General features: G+C 26.7%; 1 long non-coding RNA gene across 2 annotated transcripts in view; it reads left to right on the forward strand.

The window, feature by feature from the left end:
- Positions 1-12,047, forward strand: part of LOC113558576 — a 28,983-nt gene extending 16,936 nt beyond the window's left edge. Inside the window, exons 2-4 of one of the 2 annotated variants that reach the window (XR_003405661.1) lie at positions 7,277-7,623; positions 7,705-7,935; positions 11,041-12,047. This is a non-coding gene — a long non-coding RNA (uncharacterized LOC113558576). The remainder of the gene's footprint in view (positions 1-7,276; positions 7,624-7,704; positions 7,936-11,040) is intronic. The other variant, XR_003405662.1, reaches the window with a different exon arrangement.
- The last annotated feature ends 350 nt before the right edge of the window (positions 12,048-12,397 follow it).

The raw sequence follows: 12,397 nt of genomic DNA on the forward strand, positions 1-12,397 counted from the left end.
AATTAATATATTACACTAAATTTTCAGATTCGGAGTGGAGCAACATTAGATGTGCTGATTTTACCACGATGTATGTGTGTGTGTGTGTGTGTGTGTGTGTGTGTGTGTGTGTGTGTGTGTGTGTGTGTGTGTGTGTATAACAGAAAAAGTTGAAAAAATGCTTCGATTTTCAAGGAAATTGTAACTAGTTGTATTTTAGAAAAGTCAAAATAAAAAATTTTTGTTTAATTAACATTTTTCGAAATATTTATGATAGCATTTCTTACACATATTATAATTTTAAGAACCTTTTTCAACTCTTTTAAGGTTATTTATAGATATTTTCAAAGTTAAGGGTTTTAGTAATATTACTATAAATTTCGATTAGAATGTTTTTGAAAAAACCGTCAAAATCACACGAATTTAAAAACTGTTTTTCAGTTAAAAATTTATAACATGTGCAATTTTTATAGCGGAAAAATTAATTTAAAGTTTTTCGTAAAATCTAAATAAAATATACGAGCTTAATTTTTTTCAGACTTTTAAATTTTAATTTGTACAAAATTATAAAATTATGGTACCTATTTAAATTTTGAATAACAATATTCATTTAAAATAAGGGCGTAATAAATTAAGGAGGAATAAGAGAAATAGATCTTCTCCGGATCCTTATTTTACTAATATATTTCTATATTTTTTATTTAATATAGTAATCCAACTATAATAATATTATCTACAATTACGTTCTTAATAGAGTTAAAGATTTTTGTTTTTGGAAGTGATAAAGTTTACAGTTTTCTACCAAAAATAATTCCTAATTACGCCACTGATTCAGAAACATTTTAATGTGGGGCATAGAACATTAACTCAATTTATTATACTTAATACGCATAATGATATTTTTAAACGCAATGTTTTTTGTTAAAAACGAATTCAACCTACTGTAGTTATTACTAATACGAATAGTAAAATAAATTACTTTACTTATAATAACAATATCAAAAAACATAACATAAAATATATTTAGTGGTACAGGCTGATCGCTGATAGACCGTTCAGAATCGTTTTTTGTAGGTATACAATGATTGATTATTATTAAATTCAAATTCAACACATCCATCACAGTGACCCACTCGACAACTACAGTACATCGGAGTGATATATCTAATGCCCACCTTTTGTTCTGGTACGTTACATAAGTCACCCGCAAATCCAAGTATTGATGTACCATAAGCTATATGTTATATCATATGAGCTTATAAATAGTTTGATTAAAATAAAACGTCAAATTTAAAACAGAAAGAACATACCTTCTACTCTACTATATAGGTATACTAATAGAACAAACTAAAAAGTATCCAATACACCCGTTTAATCGTATATAATAAGTAGTTAATAAACATTGTTCATAATGATTAATAATCATATTTAGTTTTGGAAGTTAATTATTGTAAATGAGTTATTGAAAACAAAATAAAATACATTTTCATCGTTGATCGTAAGATATCACGGAAACGAATTATTTATTTTCGATTGTGTAATGATTTCCAAAAGTATAAATTTATAAAAAAAGTTCCTTTGACGAGAACAAAATATATAGCCAATCGGTAGTACGCTATAACAGTGCATTGTATTACATTTTGAACATTTCACCCTCTCCCCACTCATTAACCTTGACGAAATCACATTTCAATATTTCAATAATTGACAGCCGAACATAAAATTACGTACACTGTATAATGTATATAACTAAATTGTATAGTCATGTTGTGTGATTCTACATATTATTATGATATTTATTTGCACATCGATAGATCGTAAATATTGCATAACACGTATAACATTTTTGCAGGGTTTTCTATTTAAATTTTAGGATAAGGTCATCGTATTTTTGTTTTCTTCTTTAATATTTTGTCGAACTTCGATTTTTTTTTTAAATTTAAAACAACTTTTGTTATCTTCGCTGTTTTACTGAAACAAACTCAAAACTGTTTTTTAAATTCATATCAGATCACATTATATCACGTTCCATTATTGGAAATAGAATTAGCGTTTTTCAATCGAAAACTTAAGACCTCATAGTCACGACGAGGATCCGTCATCCGTGCGTCATTTTCTTATGTTTTTATAAAATACATTATAAGTATTTTCAACGAAAAAAAAAATGTCTTCGTGATTGTCACTCAAAATTTTAGATGTTGTTAAAGTTTTGTTCACGCATGTGTTCCAGATCATGTACTTAAATAAAAAATCCATCATTTATCATATTTTTTGGGATTTTTAATACGCAGGTAGGTAGGTACATTATATTTACTCGCAATATTTACTATTTATAATATATTCAGTCAATGTCACACCATACACTCAGCTTTATTTAACATACATTTTTTATTCTTATTCAAGCACTTCCACTGTATGAGCTATTCTATTTACATTTGATTAATTGTATATATAATAAATTTTTATATAAATCATATAACAACAATAATTTTCAATAATATTATGTTATTTTAGTTTTATATAATGGTCATGGTTGTAACATGGAGTAATGGAAACGGGTATATACGTGTAAGTTTTTAACTCCAATGTATCAGTCATCTTTACGCTTATCATACAGTTGGTTACAAGATAACCATATCTTGTAACCATATCCATTTTTTTTAATAATTTGTAAGTATAGAAAAATCACTATATCAAAAATAAATATAAGATTCATTTTCCTTTTCGGAGAGGGGCTGAAGTCAAAAATCAAAGCACACTATTAATACTCCAAAACGTGATGACAGACACAAAAAAAAAAAACACACATACGTCATTGTAATTAGTACATTCATCATTCCGTTCAGAATTTAAAATACTTGTTTGGAAAAAAATTCAAAACAAAAAAAAAGTGCAAGTAAAAATAATATAGCTAATATAGCACATATTGTTTCATTTGTTTCCAGTAAAATACCTGTATATTACTATAAATACAATTTTTTCCTAAGTATGTATTCACTTTTAAATTTTCAATTAATTATTAATACCTATTCGTTGATGAATATTTTTTCACTAAATCTTCTAAGCCTTTCACGGAAAAAAAATCGTTTTTAATAGATATTTGCATTAAGAATGGGTTCACTGTAGGATTCATTAATAATTGCTAAAAATAATAACTATACTCTGGACAGTGCATATAGTATGATAGTGTACTTACAAGTTAAATAATAATAATATTCGCCTTTTTGGCAAGTAATTAATGTTTTATAAATGTAAACAATATGATTATAAGAAAACCGATAGCCATGTAAAATAGAATATGGAATTTAAACGTACACAAATAATACGCCATAACTCATAAATTATGCGTGTGTGTGAATCACATTTTACGATGGAAAATATTTGTATCCAAAATCTGAAAAAAATAATCTCGAGGCGTTGGTAGTAAGTTTAAGTTTAATATTGGTCGTATAATGCGAGCCATCGTTTCGTGAAATATTTTCAATTTGTATACCCGTTTTATTATATATTATATTATATTTATATATATTACACTATTTTATGTCAAATCACCAAGTGAATGTAAAGAGTTTTATTTGGATGAAATTAAATGGGTAAGAATTATTGCTCATAAAATGTTTTGGGGTTCATAATCAAACTTTATTTTCGCAATATGTATTCATTTCATGCGTTCGTGTAATAATATAATACGTTCAGTCACTGAAAAAGTCAATGAGTTTTTCAAATCTATATGTTATTATTATACTGCAGCTATTGGCAATCTTACGCAACGGCACAATTATTTTCGAAGCTATCCATTATATATTGCATAGGTGTTGTATATTTTATTATTAAGATTTTAATTAAATTATTGTTTTCGATGGTATCGAATCTAAGTCTAGAAATTGTATTCGACGAATGGCTATTAAATTTTATGGATTTAAAAAAATAATCCATCAAGATTATAAGTATTACGGGTATACCGATTCATTATATGATCGGACTTCCGAGGTTGACTTATATATAATATACAAATAATATTAATTAAAACAAAATAAAATCAATACAAATAACCATCTCTAAAAACAATTATTTTATAACTTTGAAATTGGCAGTGGAGCCTAACCTTATCTAACCACCCCTAAGGGATTGGTTTTATTCCTTTTAATATATCAATAAAATAATAATAATAATAATAATAATATTTTACGGCGATTATTGTCAGTAAATGCCATAAAAGTTTTAAAAAAAAGGACAATGCATTATAAAAAGATAAGTACGCTAGAACGATAATTTTCTGCAAGAGGAAGATAACAATTTTTTTTTGTTCCATAGTACTGTATTCCACCCTCCCTCGCCACGTTAACGTGTTGCTAAAATTACCACTGGTAATTCACGCTATACATTCGCATGCTTGCAAGTCAATGAATTTAGAAATCAATGACATTATTTAGGGTATTGTTTTTTACGTTTAACACGTCATAATATTAACCAAATGAATCAATTATGTGCATTTAAAAGTTAAAAACCAATCATTTATCGTAATTCGCTATAAATTTACGATAATTGAAAACTATTTCGAACTTCTCGGGAATGAAAACAACTATTCGACATAATACTATGATATAATCTACAGACTACAATGCGTTTAGCTTGATCCATACTGAGTTAGGATCATTTATAAACTATTATTTTTACGAAATCAACTCACAAACGCGTACTTACATTTTAATTGGTCGTTCGTGATAGGTACTTGTGACACAAGTAAATTTAAAATAATTCTTGTCCACTGCGTTACATTTTATCCCGTTGTCAATAACCAATAAGTCCTAACCATATTATAAAAACTCCCTGAATATCGTAAGAGTTCAACATATCGTTATTGTTATAATAGTTTTCGTTATGATTTGCTCTATCATAATTTTGATGTGCCATGACGACATACTATGTGTTGAATATAATTTGTACGTATTTATATATATATATATATATTTTTCAAAACTCATGTTAATCTTTAACGAGTTCTATTTGAGAAAAATTATAATTATCGTTAATATCGATATAAATTCGCTGCGTGTGGGATATACTTTTACGAGCAACACAACCAGCCAAAGAACTTGAAAATGTACGACCATAGTAATGTTGTACTCTGGAAATTTAATTTTTAAGACTTTTTCGTGAAGAAGCTTCTAGTAAAAATATTCTTGGAATTTTTAAATGTGTGTAATTTGAAAATGTAATTTTTTCTCAAAAAAATAACCCAAAAATGTATCAAATTTGTTCAATTGTATCATAAAAATTGTTTCAGATTTAGAAATTCATATTTTTGGTTTGACTTTATTCTTTTAAATAATCTTTTTTAAGTTAATCTCAATAGTTGTTATGTCCATTACTTGCAATCGAAATCCAGTGATTAGAGATAAGGCAGTATCGCCCTTTTATCTAAACGTTTATATTGACAAAAATCAATTGTTTTAAGGTTTATATGAGTGGCGCAAAATGTGTAGTTTAGAATTTTTTTATTTTCTTACTAAAATCAGGTATGCGTGCAACGGATAAATTGCTGAGTTTTTATTTTCAGAACTATAATTATTACAAACGCATACCGGTATCGCTTCGTCAATATAATAACACATAAATTAAGTATATACGTTTTGACGTTGATAGGCTTATTAATTAATCTTTTATTATTTTGAACGCGCCATCCCGTTTCACCGAAGTGTGCTCCGCTCCACTTTAATAATAGATGTTTAGGTATATTATAATCGCTGTGCCGTGACGACATTGTACCGACGTATGTATTGTCATTTCAATTTATGACAACAATAGCTGATGTTTTAGCGTTGTTAACCAAATACTTTAATGTAATGCTCATAAATATTTAAATTTTCAACTTTGATGAATGAGGAGGACCCCCGAGAAAACGTATTTTCTCTGCGATGTCGCACAGACGAGTTTTAATAACTCCGAAGAGGCACTCCGCAGTATTATGGGTACATATAGGTAAAATAATGATAATAATAATATGTAACACATCGTATTATGACGGCACCACATGATAATATTAGATATATGTATGATCGTACGTCGCACCTACGCCAATCCTGAAAATTCGATAAATATATACGTTACACTCGATGCTCTTTAACCGAGTGATGTAGAATACATTCCGGTTTGGAATGTTTCTTCGTTTGATATTTCGCCTATTCCCGCCATTGCAGGCAAAGGATGTTTATAGATTGTAATTAGTATAGTGGTACGCCGGACGTGAAACTCTCGGGGCTTGGAAATGATTTGCATAACGTATAGTCTCCCTGCGTACGCTATAGACATTACGGTGTCACAAAAATACATACGAATAGAGTGGAAAAAAAAATTGAAACACCCCTATACACTCACATACTAAATTGTTATTATACAACGTCTTCAATTCTATGCTATCAAAATTGTAATGTTATGAACCGCCTTGAGTTTCATTAAAGATTTACAATAATTTAAAGTAGAAATTAAAACATCGACGTATATACAGTAACAATGCGTTGGTATACTCAACATTAATGTTTTTTCAAAATTTTTAATTTACACGTCTTTCAAAAATGTATTTTTTCACCTTCATATCCATCGGTTAATCGTCTTTTAATTTTCAACCTATAACTAAAAATGTGATAGATCAATTAAATTATTCTTTCGTTACTTTTTACGTCAATTCGTTTGCGAGATATAACGCTTCGAAGCCAAGTATAGGTACTAAAGAACCTATTTTTTGTTTGTAAATATCAGAGATCGATAGCGATCGATTGAAGGTAATGAAAAAGTAGGTATATCAATTCGTAATGATATGGTACTTATCTACACCAATTGATTATTAATAAATTATTATCACTGTAACTATTATTACTGTTTAACACATAATGCCCGCTCCTTACTAAGTACCAACGCATAATGGTAAAAACCGTAGGTACTGAATACAAATAATCGATAATAATATGTACTTTAAGACGATACAAAAGATGAAACTTATTTTACAGCTGTTTTATAATATAAAAATTCAAAATAAAGAACAGTGTAAATTACGAATGTTTTTTTTTTTTTGGTTTTAGAAAAATTTTAAATGATTTTTAAATTAGTCAACTTTTTAAAATCAAATAGAATCTTAATTTTTTCACAAATATAACTTGAAAACCTTCACTTATCAACTTAAAAATATTTATAATATTAACTTATTTTATATGTATATACTATTAATGTGTTTGTAATACCTATATCGGTCAAATTATATTTCTCTGAGTTTAATGCATTCACTATTTTGTTTTGTTAGATGGTCATGTAAATAAGATATTTGGATTCGACAAATTCAAAATAGAAATGTGAAATATCGGGCCGATCAAGGAAACTTCAAACGCCAGTAGTTCTTCCGTCTTGATTCTCGACTATTGATGGTGTGGATAGTGGAGGATGGAAGTAAAAGGAGAAATCATATCCACATGCAGAGCTGTAGTCAACATAACCGCATAACCGAAATACGGATCAATCAGAAACAAAATCTCATCGAGATGCACAAAGTTCGAGTCAATAAAGATTATTTGATATAACTTATGTAACTACCAAAAGATAATATTTTATATATAATATAAGAAAAAGATATTCGAATACCAAATTATGACGGTAAGAATATATTATTATGGGCAATGGGTTGTATTGTAATTTAAATATTGAATTTAGAATAATATTTTCATATTTTTTCAGTGGGACCGGAATAAATCGTAAAAATACCAATAAAATGTAATACCGCTATCTCCATAATATCCGATATCAGTCGTATCAAGTGCTGGGTGAATCGGTTAATGATGTACAATACACAGACCTACATTTTAGGAGATACTTAACCAGAAAACGGTGGAATGATGGGACGAAGAACTCCGTAACAACATCTCAAGTAATTTTAATTTCAGGCTCTTTTAACAATTTTTAAATCACGTAAGATATTTAGTCGAAAATTATGAATTTTCACTTAAGTATTTATGTTATTAAATTGTTGGTATTTTTACACTTTAAAATCTATTTATCTACAATACAAATAAAATAGGTATGTTAAATGACAAAAAAAAAAAAAATGTGAAAAAACAAATATTTTTTCCTTGGTTTTGCAATGTATCTATTCATTTCAAACTGATTATTTAAATTATTTATAGTATTTCGTTGAATATTTAAAATAGATACATTGGAGAATCGTTATTGTAACTGTAACATATATTTATCTTTATCCAATTTTTCGGCACATATATTACTGTATATACCAACTTGAACAACTGCGCTCGCATGTTAGCTCACTTTAGTAATTTAGTAGAAATTTCAAGTAATTTAAACAAGTTTTAGAAAAAAATCTCTTTGTATATTGTATGGGCATACTTAAAGCATATTATTTCGTTAATGAAATTTTATTATGAAAATCAATATTTTTGTCAAACCTTTCTACAAATTTAAGATAAATTCTTTCAAAACATAAATATTAAAATGTTTTATTAAGATAATTAATAAATAATATTTATTGGAAAATGTAAGATTAAAACTGACTTGGATTTCTAGAAGTTCAGATTAAATTTCCCTTCTCAAATTCACGACTTTGACAAACTGTTATATATATAATATAATTTGTAATATGTACTGTATTAAATACAGTTGAGCAAATATTTATCTAAATAAGTATTCGAAAAATTGTCTTTGAAAATTATAGTTGGAAAATATATTTTAATGTAAATAGTGTTTAACGTCTGTGATGTTATTTTTTTTTTTTTTTTGGCATGACATTACTTGTTATTCAGAATAAGTACAGTCTTATACATATGGATGTTTTTTGACAGTATGTGGCAACTTTTAGGGGGTTTGTTTTATCTGGAAATATTTCATCAGCGCCATATTTTAGCCGAACAATGTATTAGATGTATGAAAAGTTTGGTGTTTTGTATTTTCGTCAGAACCGTATTTATTCCGTAAAATATTTTATAAGAACCGATGATAATAAACACCGAGATTAAAGTATTTTAAAATATATCACATGAAGGTATTTTTCAAAAATGATCTTGGATAAATCTTTTAGTAGGTAGCTAATAAGTTAAACTAAATATCCACAAGGAAAATACATTTTCAAACTATATTGACACAGAAATTTGAGAGTGTGTTAAAATACTTTCATTAAAGGAAAACACACACTGAAAGACACAAAATACCTACCTATTATAAAATATTTTTAGAATAAAAAAGCATACAATAATTTTGCTGTAAATTAAAGAATTGTTTTTTTTTTAACAAAATATTTGGTAAGTAGTAATATGAAATAATAATGATACAATTCAGTTTAAATGTATTAATATTGTATTCGATCATTTCCCCCTCGACGGCATAAATAAGTATGCAATGCCAGTGGCGTGCTCAGCTTTTTTGAAAGGGGGGAATTAATTTTTGACTTGTCATAGACCCAACATTTTTTTTCACGTAGATAATAAATTATTAAAAAATCCAAAGAGGGGATATGACACACTGATAACCCCCATGAGCACGCCACTGCGCAACGCGAGTAACATAGTGTATAATGATGAGATTGTATTTAATGTAAGCGTAGGATATGTGTAATAAAATATTTTGAAGATCACAAAAGTGTTCGTTTAATTAAATATAATTTTTAATTAATTTTAAATCGTATACAAAAATATATGAAAAAAACGCTTCTATCCAATTCAAAATTAATTGAATCGTGTGCATTATTATAACAAAATAAATAGATATAATGATCTGTTCATAAAATATTTATAATAGTATTATGTTGATCCGTAAATACAGTTACTTATTACTACGATATACAATTCTATAATTTTGTCAACCGAAATTACTAGATATGGTAATTAATTTTATTCTTATTTTTAAAAGACCTTTTCACACTCAAAAAAAATGAGCGTAAAAGATTAAATGTTAAAACAAAATTTAATTTAGTTAATTTAGTCAGATTTTAATTTCTAAGCAAGATTTAAATTCAAGCAATAAAAATGAAATACTACCGATTAGATAAAAACAAATTATAATTTTTTTTTTTTTTTCATAAACGATAATAGAATATTATTGTACACTGTGCAATCGAGTATAATATAAATAAACTAGAAGTTAAACTAAAAAAGTTATTTTTAAATGTTATGAATATAATACATATAATAATATTTAATATATCATTATATTTTGTAGTTTCACATACAATTGTATTTAAATTTAATACTTTTTGTTTTGTTTAAATATAAACTACTTACGTATTTGTAATATTAATTTGATAAAAATACATTTATACTTTTTTTTTGTTTTGATTACATATTTAGTTTTATTTAAATTAAATTCGATTTTAGTGACTATGCAAAAAAATGTATAACAAAATATTATTATTTTGAAATCAAACCTCGTCAACAAAAACATTAATATACTATCTCTATTTTATTTGGTACTTGTCTTTACTGGTAAAATAAATTAAAAATATTTTTATTTTTACTGAATAATAATAATAAAAACATTTTCAAAATAATTTGAATCAAAACATTTTGATTAAAGTGCTATAGGCCACTATTCCGTATTATTACCATTTGTTATTCTAATAGTTTATAAAATATAATAATAATAATAATAATAAAATGATTGGAAAAATTATTTATTCGCGAAAGTGAAACGACAAAAGGTAATATTCATATTATTACTAAATATTGTCGACCATTTTTTTGCAGTAATAAATAAAAAAAAAAACCAATTATTTTAATAACGTGAAATAAATAACGATATTACGGGTACTTGTTAATTTTCGTAAAAGAACGAAACGTGTACACCGCTGGAAGTTTCTTGGAATAATTGGATACAAGCGTGAACAAAAATAAAAAAAGAATATTATACAAACACAATATAATGTTACAGTTTGACTTATTGTATTGTATAAATTATCAAAGGCAGGATGTTGTGAACTTAAGAACGTACACAAAAATATTTGTTGTACAATAAAATGGAAACGAACAAACCTAACGAACTAATGTCGTTTTCTTTTTCTTTTTTTTTCAGACAACAACATAGACCGTTTTCAGACGATTTGCTTCGGAAGTCGTTTTCGCCACAACATAAAATCGTCAAACAAAAGCGTGTTATTTCAGAGTACCAGAAACCTGATTCAATTTCAAATAATATGGTTTAATATTTAAAAAACCTCCGCTTCAAGACACATTTCGTGCCGATGATGATACATAATTATTATGAACGCTAATTACATATTATAATTATTTACATGTCTGCAGGGATCGTCCATATAATAACCGAAAATATTACAACAACTGTGTATTAGGATGATACTGCTATAATATTATAACATTAATATAGGTAGAATGATAAATGATTTTGTACTTTACAATTAGTAAAAAAATATTTAGGTCTATACATGTTTGCTTCAAAGTTCCATCTTGTTTATATCGTTCCATTGTCCATTTCAATGCACCCCATGACATCACCATGTATACGCACAACGAACCCTTAAGGCCTCTAGATCGATTGCGAATGCAAATGCTATACCTTAAATGATTTTTTTATGGATCTATAATTTTAAATAATTTCTTTATTATAAATTATTGTAATTGTATATTATATGCTATCTTAAATTTTGTTTGTTATATTAATAGTCATATTGGACCTTGTTTAACAATGGTGCAATAGTAGTTCAACAATAATGTATTTTTGTTGGTATTCATAGATGATAAACTTTACTTAAACCCTAGACTGAGTTTAACGATAAACCTTTGATTTAAAAACTAGGCAAATACGAGGTTTAATGCTGGATTATTGTAAAAACCACTGTTATCTTATTATCATTTAATTTATTAATGTTTTGAAAACTTGTGCACTTTATACCTAAGAATAATGAATATTGCTAATGTACAAAATGTTAGACGCATAAGGAATTTAAGCAATTTCTCCCAACCACTTTCTCCCAGTTAACTCTTTTTTGTTTATACATCGCAAAAAACAATTACGCGATTTAAATTATAATTTTGAATAAATAACATACAATTAATAAACTTTAAAATAGAAAACGAATTTAAATATATTTCACGAAAATTCATAAAATTTGACGATAATAATGACAAAAATAAAAACACCTGGAAAAACTGTAGAACATGAAATGTATTTTTGGTCTTATTTTTTTTTTTAGATTTGCGTCAATTAGTAATAATACGGAAATTTAGGAGGCTCTATGGCTCTTTATAATAAAACTAAGATAATCCACAGTTTTTAAAAACTTAGCCTAGCCCATTTACCATGTTGACTATGAATAATACATCATTAAATCTGAGTTTAACCGAGGTCTAAGAATTAAACCAAGTTTTTCTAAACTTACGTTAAACCTTAGTTTTCGACAATGACTATGAAT

Source organism: Rhopalosiphum maidis, chromosome 3 (genome assembly GCF_003676215.2).
Source record: "Rhopalosiphum maidis isolate BTI-1 chromosome 3, ASM367621v3, whole genome shotgun sequence".
Classification (NCBI taxonomy): domain Eukaryota; kingdom Metazoa; phylum Arthropoda; class Insecta; order Hemiptera; family Aphididae; genus Rhopalosiphum; species Rhopalosiphum maidis.